The sequence below is a fragment of the Dipodomys merriami genome, unplaced genomic scaffold (assembly GCF_024711535.1).
Source record: "Dipodomys merriami isolate MVZ:Mamm:240054 unplaced genomic scaffold, mDipMer1.0.p SCAF_490, whole genome shotgun sequence".
NCBI lineage: Eukaryota > Metazoa > Chordata > Mammalia > Rodentia > Heteromyidae > Dipodomys > Dipodomys merriami.
In genome coordinates this window covers 221,063-231,871 of record NW_027206058.1, presented here as the reverse complement: position 1 = coordinate 231,871, position 10,809 = coordinate 221,063, and the positions used below count along the sequence as shown (strand labels likewise).

At 45.2% G+C, this 10,809-nt stretch overlaps 1 long non-coding RNA gene across 1 annotated transcript; it reads right to left on the bottom strand.

The window, feature by feature from the left end:
- Window positions 1-1,633: 1,633 nt before the first annotated feature.
- LOC138809321 (uncharacterized) lies at window positions 1,634-3,410 on the bottom strand. The gene is made up of 3 exons (XR_011366806.1): window positions 3,243-3,410; window positions 2,759-2,848; window positions 1,634-1,951 (listed from the first exon to the last, which is right to left on the bottom strand). It is a non-coding gene; the product is annotated as an uncharacterized lncRNA (long non-coding RNA).
- Window positions 3,411-10,809: the final 7,399 nt, after the last annotated feature.

Here is a 10,809-nt window from a genome sequence, read left to right as displayed (position 1 = left end):
GCTAAGGCTTTGGGCCTAGTCAGGGCTTGGACCTCGACTGTCAATAAATAAGCCATATATGCTGCTCATCCGATGATGTCAATTCGCCAACACAATCACTGGGTGCATCTAAGGTTTGGGCTCAGTAGGATAACAGTGGGACAATACATCCTCAGCTACATGCTGGTGGCTGGCACCTATCATCTCAGCTACTTAGCAGGCTGACATTAGAAGGATCAAGGTTCTAGGACAGACCGGGCAGAAAGGTCCACAAGACACTGTTTCTGGGGGAGAAAAACAGTGCGGTGACATGGGCCCGGGAGTCCAACATCACCAGTGAACCTAGAGGAGGTGGATTCAGACACAGTCATACAACATTGGCAGAAAGCAAAGGAACCTAGAGGCAAGGTTCAAGTGGTAAAGCATCCGTATAACAAGTGCAAGGCTCTGAGTTTAAACCCTAGGATCACCAAAATTTTGAACAGCAAAAATGAGCAAAATGTGCTCATTTTAGGGCTTGTCCTGAGTCAAACCCCAGCATACAGGCTTGCATAACCCTCATTGCAACCTTGTGTGTGTTTACTTGACGTCTGAGAAAGAGTGGCTCCAAACCCAGAAACACTTTGCGATTCTACAGATGGAACTCAATCCCAGCTCCCTAAAAAGAGCTGTGGGTGAAGTGTGTCCTTTCTCCTCTGGACCAGGGTTGACATGGTCTCAAGGCCTGGCCCGGCCACATCTGTGACATTCACGGGTCAGTGAGTGTGGCCCTGTGTGTGCTCTCTCTACCTCTGTGGTTCAGACAGTTAACATGTCCTAGAATTCCAGGTTTTGAGCCAGGTGGCCTGATGTCCCCACCTGGCACATCAAGACACTTACATTTCAGTCTCATCACTTGTGGCCTGAAAATAGCAACACAGTCCAATATATGGAAAAGAAGAAGGAAGAAAAAGATGGGAACGTCTCCCCCAAAGTTTCAAAGGCTCCTCAAGTTGACAACAGAAGGCAATAGGAGACTCAGCATGAGAATGTGGCACCCAAAATAAAGGCCTTTATCAAAAACTTCCCAGTGGATGGGGAAACTGAGTCTCCAAGAGGCAGACGGTGACCCTAGGCTCTTCCTGCCCAGGGGTAGGTAGAGATGTGGGCTGGAGCTTGAAGTATCTGTGCACCTGTTTTAACCCAGTCAGCACGTGGGTCAGGACACTGGTCCTCTTATACAACATCCTCCACTGCCTCCCCCAGTCTCCAAAAGGTAGGATGTATGCAGGGTGCACAAAGAATCGGCACTGAGAACAGGCAAATCCCTGGGAGCCCACAACACAGATGCTTCAATGTATATTATGTACATCCTGGAAAATCACACATGCTCTTGAAAGTGCAAAGTCAGACTTCCTCTTCCCTCCCTCTCACTTTCCCTCCTCACAGGCTAAGCCTTATGCAGAGGTGATAAAAATCAGCCTCAGGATCCAAACCAATGTCCTCAGTCCTGCAAACCCTTCCAGGAGGCAGGGTGGCAGAGCCAGGCTGCCAGTAGAACACACACACAGACACACACACACACACACACACACACACACACACACACACACAGACACACACACAAACAGACACACACACACACACACACACACACACACACATACACACACACACCGCTCATCCCAGAGATGGCTTATTGATGCAATTACATGGTTCAAAGCCAGTGGCACCTGACAGGGGAAGAAAAAGACAAAACCAGAAAGGGAGGGATGGCCCCAGCACTACTCCCTTGGGCCGGCTGTACAAGTGCCAAATGCCTTTTCCTTGTGAACCACAGAGGCAGGTGCGGGCCGGCAAGCAGACAGGACCACAGCCCTGGCAACAGGAGGAAGTGGTAGTTGAGGTTTCCCGATAGATCTCCTGATCCTCTCTGGACCTCAGGACCTCTCCTAGGCTCCCCAGTGCTTTCCCTCTCTGGTCTCTGCTTGGCCTGCTCAAGAGGGACAGACAGACAGAAGTTAAAAGAGCAAGATTAGTTTCCTTTCACCCCTAACCCATCTCCTCATCCCTGTCCAGGGGCAGGGAGTACAAAGGTGGACACACAGGGAATCAAGAGCTCCAGGCTGCTGCCATTGGATCAGTGGGAAACTGGGCTGTTTGCATTTCCAAGTGCTGAATGGCCGGCCACTGTGATGTCCATGTTGATAATTCCTGATGCTTTGTATTCCAGCAAATGTTTAATCCCTCACTGATCAATAATCCTCACTCGGCTGTTCTTTTTTCCCTTTTTTAAAGAACCAAATCCCTTTTTACTCTTCAAATCCTTGAATAAAATTAGGCTGCTTTAGCCCTGGATGCGTTATTCCTCAAAGAAGCTGTGTGGTTTCATAACCTCGGTTGGGGTATTTTTAAAGGGACTGCCTAGACACACTTGTTCTTGGTGTCACCTAACTTGTCTCTGCAATTGCTGTGTGTTATAAGCTGGTCTCCTCAGACACTGCTTTCAACACAGATCTACTTTTTTTTTCGCTCAAAAGAAGAAAATAATTCAAAGTGAAGTTATTTGCCCTAACTAAACCAGTGAGTCTAATCTTTGCATTCCTGGCTTACACTTAAGTCCTTCTGTACAACTTGATTTCTACCTTCCATCTATAATTTCTTTCCAAAACCATATTGAAAAGAAAACAGCTCCATTCCTAGGCCATCTTAAGAAGCTGTACTTCTTTCTTAGAGGCACGGCTGAATGTTTTGGAAAATGCACATGACACATGGAAAGAGACAACGGCTCTGTGCTCACAGGGGATGGGCTGGCAGGGGGGTCTCACAATCCACTCCAGGTCCACCAAAGTTCCACAAACAACGGCAACAGAAAGAAACTGCCTTTCATCTGTAGCAGCAACCAAAGCAGCAACTTTCACCAAAGCTAACCCAAGCCAGGAGTACATCCCACACACACCAACCACTTCCACAGTTAGCCCATAAGAGCCCAAGCAGCTCACCACAATATGTATTAGAAAAACACATAATTTGTGGTGGAGAAAGAAGAGTCTCTCATACAAAAAAGAAAAAAAGGGGGGGGGAAGCTCTTTCAAATGCAATTAACCAAAAGACATATTTCCCCTGTGTTTGTAAAGATCACTCTATGAGAAGCATAGTTTTTGTGTGAGAGGAGGGGGGGGGTGGAGAGAAATGGGTTATCCCCACTAGTTAAGAAAGACAATTAAATTACTGGAGATTACCTTCATCATTAAGGAGAATGGGCTTTATTCATATTTACAGACCTAAGCAGACTTCAGTTTCCAGGTCACAAATGAATCTCTTCTCGTCTCAGATGCACATGTGGACACTGACATGGGCTGCTGTTGAGTTGATTGGATAATAATCTTATTCTCAAGCTCCTGCTGGAAAGAAGAGCTCCAGAGGAGGGCAGCAGGGGGAGGGGGAGATGGGTGAGGGAGGGAGGGAGGGAGGGAAGCGAGGAAGGAAGGAAGGAAGGGATAAAAAGAAGAATCCAATCATGTATTCTTCCTGGTTGGAATAAAAAAGTAACCCCAGTATCCTGGAAGGATTTCAAACACAGGCGAACAGTGTGCAGGAGGGTGTGTTAACAGCATGCCTTACCGGTGTGGCCTGCCTGAGACACTCTTAATGAATATTACTTCCTTCCCATTGGCTGTTCCTGCTAGAAACCCAGACCCATCCCTCCTTTCAGAAGTCAGTAATTCAGCTCCAGCCAAAGTTCAGAAAACATGCTCACGCAGGGACAAGGCTCCACCACCGATCCATAACCTTTGTGTCCTACAGTCAACCTGACCAACAGTACATAGGAGTGAATTTTTTCTGCCTTGGGTTGTGTTCCCAGCTTTGTGTCTGTTCTAAACTGAAGGTCCATCAAAGAAAAGAAAAATAGACAGCTTTCTTTAGAGAGAACATGCTGTCCTAAATGCTGGGGAGAAAGAACTTTCTCAATCAGGCTTCCAAAACCAGATCTGAAACGTTGTCTATATCTTAAAATCCATCCAGGTGATTTTTTTTTAAAAAACTCTGTGCCAAAATAAAGTAAAATCCCCAATTAATATATGTCCTTTTGTGGACTGAAGCTTCATCTCCCTCTGAAATGTCACATACCAATGCACCCTTTGAAGAGCTGTTCAGAATCACTTGGAGCAGCAATATCTAAGCAGTACACAAATATGCATTCAGGTGACAGGATGACTAAGTTTTCTTTTCCAAACAATGCTCTTCTCCCTAACTTCTCCTGTCTGCTTACTGACAGGAGACCTGATGTTCTCAACATTTTAAAGCAGATTAATTTTTGAGAATCTGAGCAGATATAATTCTTGCTCATAAGAAAAAAAAGCAACAAAAAATTGAAGGTGGGACAGAAGAAATGGAGAAAAACATTTTATTTTAAAAAATAGTAATAATAAAATATTTTGTGGCCTATTCAGTATTTCCCATATATAATTTATTAAAATTAGATCAAATTACGAATATTAAGTGCTCATTTGAACTAAAGTGCTTCCTCTTTCATACATACACGCACACACAAACAATTTGTGTTGTATCAGTTTCAGAAGGCAACAGAAACTCTAAGGATACAAAGAAATATGCTGTCCCCAGCCTCTAATACAAAGCATGCTGGGCAGCCCTGAGCTCCTGGATTACTGAAAGGTGTTTCTGTGCACATAATAGCAAGGCCTCCACCTCTCCCTCCCTGCCTGTAACTCATTGCACAGCTGCAGGAAGCTGTGGCTCTAGTCCCCTTATCTAAGGTCCTTGGTCCTTGTTCCATAAACTATTTTCCTTACAACTATTAAATAAATGAGATGTCCTTCCTGTAATTCTAGGTTTCTGTGTTTAGAATGGAGGTGATTTTGTTTATAATGCTTTGCTGAAGAGGGAAGAATAAAACTGAGCTCTCGCTCCAAGAGTGTTTATTTATGCTATTATAAGAGCAAACTAACTTTTCAGCACTTAGATAAAAAATCAGTTTGCAAAGGCTAAACAACTTTCCTGTCCCTACACCAAGAGTGGGGGTAAAATAAAAATATTCATTTGACCTAAGACGATCACATGAGAGTTGTAAGAGTCTTCCCCCCACTCTTGAGAAAAGAGGGTAAAACCTGGGCCATAACCAGTGCCTGAGTCTGCCATGACCTCATCTAGGGGCCTTCAGCCTATGTCTGTGTGGGGTGTGTGTGTGTGTGTGTGTGTGTGTGTGTGTGTGTGTGTGTGTGTGTGCTTCAGCCTGTCTGTGTGGTGTGTGTGTGTGTGTGTGTACACCAATGCAGACAAAGTCCCTATGTGTGGCCGATGGCCTGGTGTACTAGGGTGGCATGGTTCCTCAATAAGTGTAAATTACATCCACGTCTCCAGATTTGTTTCCATGAACTATACTAGAAAAATGCATCTTAACCAAAGAAAGATATATATTATCACAGATACAAGATCATATATAGTATGTGATATATCATTGTATGATTCAATTCATACAGAGCTGTAGGCATAAAAATAACTTAAGTGGATATTGTTCAAAGTGGTAGTCATTCTGGAAGGTAGCATCTTGGAGAGACCTTAACTTATGAGGCACTTTTTGGAGTGCTGGAAGCGTTCCATTTCCTGATGGGAGTGGTACGTATAGGGGGACTCATGTGTATATTTGCCATTGGATTTTATACTTTCTAGTATGTGAGTCATTCCTCACCAAAAAGAAAAAAAGAATCTACCAAGTAAGTTCAGTGATCATTGATGACTTCTTTAAAATACATTATTTTTGCCAACTTCAAAAAAAAATCTGTGAGAAAAAAACGGATTCTTTGCTCTGTTCATTATGAGAACAAAATCAAATGTGAATAATTTAGTGACGGGTTGAGGTTTGACATCTCAAAGCGTTTGGGGCCTGAATTTTTCAGAAGCTCTTGGTTTCACGGTTCACGTTGGCACTCCAGGGCTTCACATCATCAGAATTCAGATATCTGCACTTGGCAATTTTATATGTGGACATCTACACGTCACATTCTAACAGCACATCAAAACTCATTACATCCAGAAGCAAGTTTGTTATCTCAAAATAGGCACCTTCTTAACCACCTGCCCCCACCAAATTCCTTCACCTTGTTCTATTTTTGTGTCAGAGAGTTTCTCCTTTTCTCATTACCCACTTGGAAATTTGTCTTTGAGTAACTCAGCTGTGCTTTCATACTGACTTTCCACATCTCTCACATCCTACTCTTGGCCACCACTCCTATGAGCGTATTAGCAATGAACGCCTAATTAGTATTATGGTTCCTGTCTCTGCCTCCACAACACCACCGAGGAAATCTTCCCTCTGTGCTCCTGACAGTCCTCTGCTGCTGCAGCACAAAACCCGTCCTCAATGTGACATTCAAGGTCTCCTCTAGCCTCCTCTCCCCACGCCTCCACCGCAACCCTACTGTCCCACTGCACCTCACCAGCACAGGAAGGGACCGGGCATATTCCTCCCCCACCACCCCTGCTCGTGCCTCGAATCCTTCCTTTCTATGACATCCAAATATTGCATACCTCATAAAGACAAAACATTCACTGTCTCCCTGAGATGATTTCTGTGAAATGGCTTTCCCCATTGAAATGCCTGTGTGGTTCTATCAGTGGTCAGGCAGGTAATTCTCACCTATGCCAATGTCTCCCAGTGTTCGCTGCCCCTTTTATATTGTGGTTTTGTTATCAGTGGTGGCACACATCAGTTTATAAATACAATGCACCTTGATCATGCCACCCCTTCATCATTCTCTCCCAACTCTCCCAAAACCAGCCCTGTTCTCAATTCTTGGTTTCACAGGATACATGTTAAGTATTATGGTTGCCTTCCTCTCTTCATTCATCCACCCTCCCTCCCCTTGACCTACTCATACCTTTAAAGTGCCAGTTTCCTGGTATTCATTTCATTGGACTATGAGTTTGTTTTCCTGGGGAATTTTACCATCCGAATTCTCCCCTGCAAATACCATACTTCAGTTAATACATCTGTGTACACTTGCATACAAACTGTGTCTGTTTAATTGTACACTTACGAATTAGTTTCTCATTTCCATGTGTGTAAGGCCTTGTCTTCACAAAGTAAAATAAGAAAATTTCCAAGTTGAAAATTATATTAAGTGAAGTAAGCCAAGCCCAAAGAAACATAGGTCCCATGGTTCCCCTTATTTGCAATATCTAGTATATGTCTGAGTCAAGCAGAAAAAGTCAGATGAGGTAATGTTTGGGAAATAAACCCTAAGATATGTATTCAAATGTTTTCTTTCATGCGATGGTTTCTAACGCATTTATAAGATTATTTCTTTGTTGCTTTGTATGTCCCTCCCCCATTTTATAACCCCTACTTTCACTGTATTTGATGTCGGTATAATTTGTGGAGGGGAAAGGGAAAAACAAGTCATTTAAACGAGGATACAGGTGGACCCATTGCGACAATGAGAAGTACAAGTTGTCATGTCGAAAACGAACTTTACAACTTCGGTGGGGAGGGGGAGGGGAGGATTGGGGGAAGGGGGGATGTGAAGGGATGGGAAGGGGAAACAAAGGAGGAGGCTACAATGCTTGATGATAAATGTACCCATTATCTTGCCCATGTAATTGTAACCCCTCTGTACAGTATTTTCACAATAAAAAAATATAAAAAAAATTTCCAAGTTGATGAACTCCAAAGCCAAGTGTTATTTTTTCTCTATGACTCAAGTGTCTCAATGAAGATCTGCTCAGAAGTCGAACTCACAAATTACTAAGTTAGAAACATCAGCAGGGAATCTGTGTTATGTTTGCATTGCATTTAAAATGTCCTTACTAGGATATATATCAACAATAGAATGATGATCTTTTATGTTTGCACAGGCTTTTATGCCCCACCTAAAGTATCTCCTGATTCCCCAACCTTTCAAGTGAAGACAACAGCTTTTATTGGGGTGATTTTTTTGGGGGGGTCCAGTCATGGGGCCTGAACTCTGGGCCTGGGTGCTGTCCCTCAGCCCTTCAGCTCAAGGCTAGCACTCTATCACTTGAGCCACAGAGCCACTTCCGGCTTTTTTCTTTTTGCTTATGTGTTGCTGAGGAATCGCACCCAGGGCCTCAGGCATGCAAGGCAAGCGCTCTACCACTGAGCCACCTTCCCAGTCCTGGGGCCATAATTTAACAGAGCAAAGCCACATTCTGGAGACAGATAGTCCAATTTCCTTTGGAACAAAGAGACGAAGTTCTCCAACTCTGGCAGACCTGAAGTCAATGCCAGTTCACGTGATTACCTGATGCTGAATTACTTAACTTCTTGTGTAAAAAGATAGGGCTGCAGAGGTGCCCACCTCCTATGTGTTGTGAAGATGATTTGAGGAAATGCCAGGCATCAGGTGCTATGCAGAGAAGAAAGTCATCACGGGCAGAACTCCCATGCTGCACCCAGAACCTCCCCCTACACCTCGCCCCCACTACACCCCCCACGGCTCCCACCGCACCCTTCCATCCCCACCGTGTGGGCCTCCCCACTCCCGGCTGGCCAGTCACCCCCTGACCTGGGCCGCCCTCCCGCTGGACCAGACACCCCTCCACCACTAATGGGATCCTGGCTGCACAAGGCCTCTGTCGGCTCTGCAGGCCGGGGAGACAGCGCCCTCAAGTGGCCACCTGCGGAGCAGCACCTGCTGCCCTGTCCAGGGGGGCGGGCGGGCCCAGAGCCTGGCCAGGCAGCTCCCCCACCAGGCACAGGGCCCCACCCAGCCTCCCTGCTGTGCCAGGTGCCCTCCTCACCAGTCTCTCTGAGATGAGGGTGAAGTTGGTCCAGACTGCCTCCAACTGAGAGCCTCCAACCTCTGCCTCCAGGACCGTGGGGACCACGGAGTGGTGGGCGTTGGGTGCAGTCAGGGTGGGAGCCAAGGCCAGGCTGGGCCTGCCAACCCTCAGCCCGGCTGGCCCCGCTGATCCCCCTGACCCAGCGACCCTACGACCCCGGCCCCACGCAGAGCAGCAGGTGACCCACAAGCTCTGTGCTCTGCTCCCTGAAGAGCCACGGAAGAGCGGCCCGGAGCATAAGGCAACATTCACACCCAGCACCTAGGACAATGGAACGACTCACACTAACACCACACACACAATCACACACACCACACACGGTCACACTCCACACACCACACACACCACACACGCTCATTCAATCACACCACACACACCACACGCTCACAGTCAATTACACCACACACACGCTCACTCACACACCATACACCACTCACACCACACACCACACATGCTAACACTCAATCACACCACCCATTTTACTCACACCACATATGTTCACACTCACAATCACACTACACACGCTCACTCAAATCACACCACCCACACACCACACATGCTCATACACCACACACCACACACCATACATGCTCACTCACATACACCACACACGATCACACCACACCACACCTACAGCACTCACACCACACTCAGTCATACCAAACTCACACCACACAGTCATACCACACTACTCACGCTCACACTCACCACACACCAAAAGTACCACACACTACATGCTCACTCACTTAATCACACCACACACACCACACTCACACTCAATCACACACACCACACATGCTTGCTCACAATCACACCACTCACACCACATACACCACACTCACACCACATGCTCACACTCATACCACACCACACACACACCACACATGCTCAGTCACTCAATCATACCACACACACCACACACACACTCAATCACATCACACACACACCACTCACGCTCACACATACCACCCATCACCCACACTCACACTCGCACACTCACCACACACCACACACACACACACACAACCCCCCGGTCTGTCACCTTGAGCTGAAGAGCGCAGAGACAGCACCCAAGCCCAGAGTTCAAGCCCCACAACTGACCCCTCCAAAAAAATATCTTGAACTGAACATAGCATATATGTATATATGTGAAATAACATGGCAAAATTCCTTTGTGTAATACACACTTAAAAAATGAATGATAGGAAAGTAATATAGGCTCTTCTGGGTGATCAGGTACTAGCAGGAGGGAAGAGGGACAAGGAGAGGGCAAATTAAGTACTTTACACATGTATGAAAATAGAATAAAACTTATTTCCAACGATTTGTATGCATGTATGGAAATGTCTGAGAGCTAATATAGTAGAAGCCAGGCACTGGTGGCTCACGCCTGTAATCCTAGCTACTCAAGAGGCTGAGATCTGAGGATCGAGATTCAAAGCCAGCCTGGGCAAGGGAAGTCCCTGACACTCTATCACCAATTAACTACCAGAAAACTGGAAGTGGTGCTGTGGCTCAAGTGGTAGAGCTCTAGCGTTAAGCTGAAGAGCTCAGGGATGGTGCACAGACCCAGAGTTCAAGTCCCACAACTGACAAAAAATAAATAAAGAAAGAAAAAAAAGACAGTATATATGGCTTTAAATCTAATATATTAAACTTTATTCTTAGGAGTAAATAACCAAGCATTTCTCAGTTTTCTGAGGTCTCATTAGCAGTATAATAATTTCAGTAGTTCATCTAGACATAAAAAGTCAAAGTTTATTCCATAAATAAGAACACAATTTAATCCAAAATTACTAAGAGTCTTAAATGCCATCTTATTTTCCTCTACCTATGATGATATTTTTTCCTCCAAGACTGAATAAATAATACTAAACTAAGTGGGTATCCAATGACTCACCTGTACACTTGAAAATTTCACTTTTGGATTGTTATCTATCTCCCATAAGCCTTCATTGAAACCTTTTTATTTATTTGGTTTGCCATACTTTTCCTTATTTTCTGAGTAAGGAAATATATCCTTTGGTC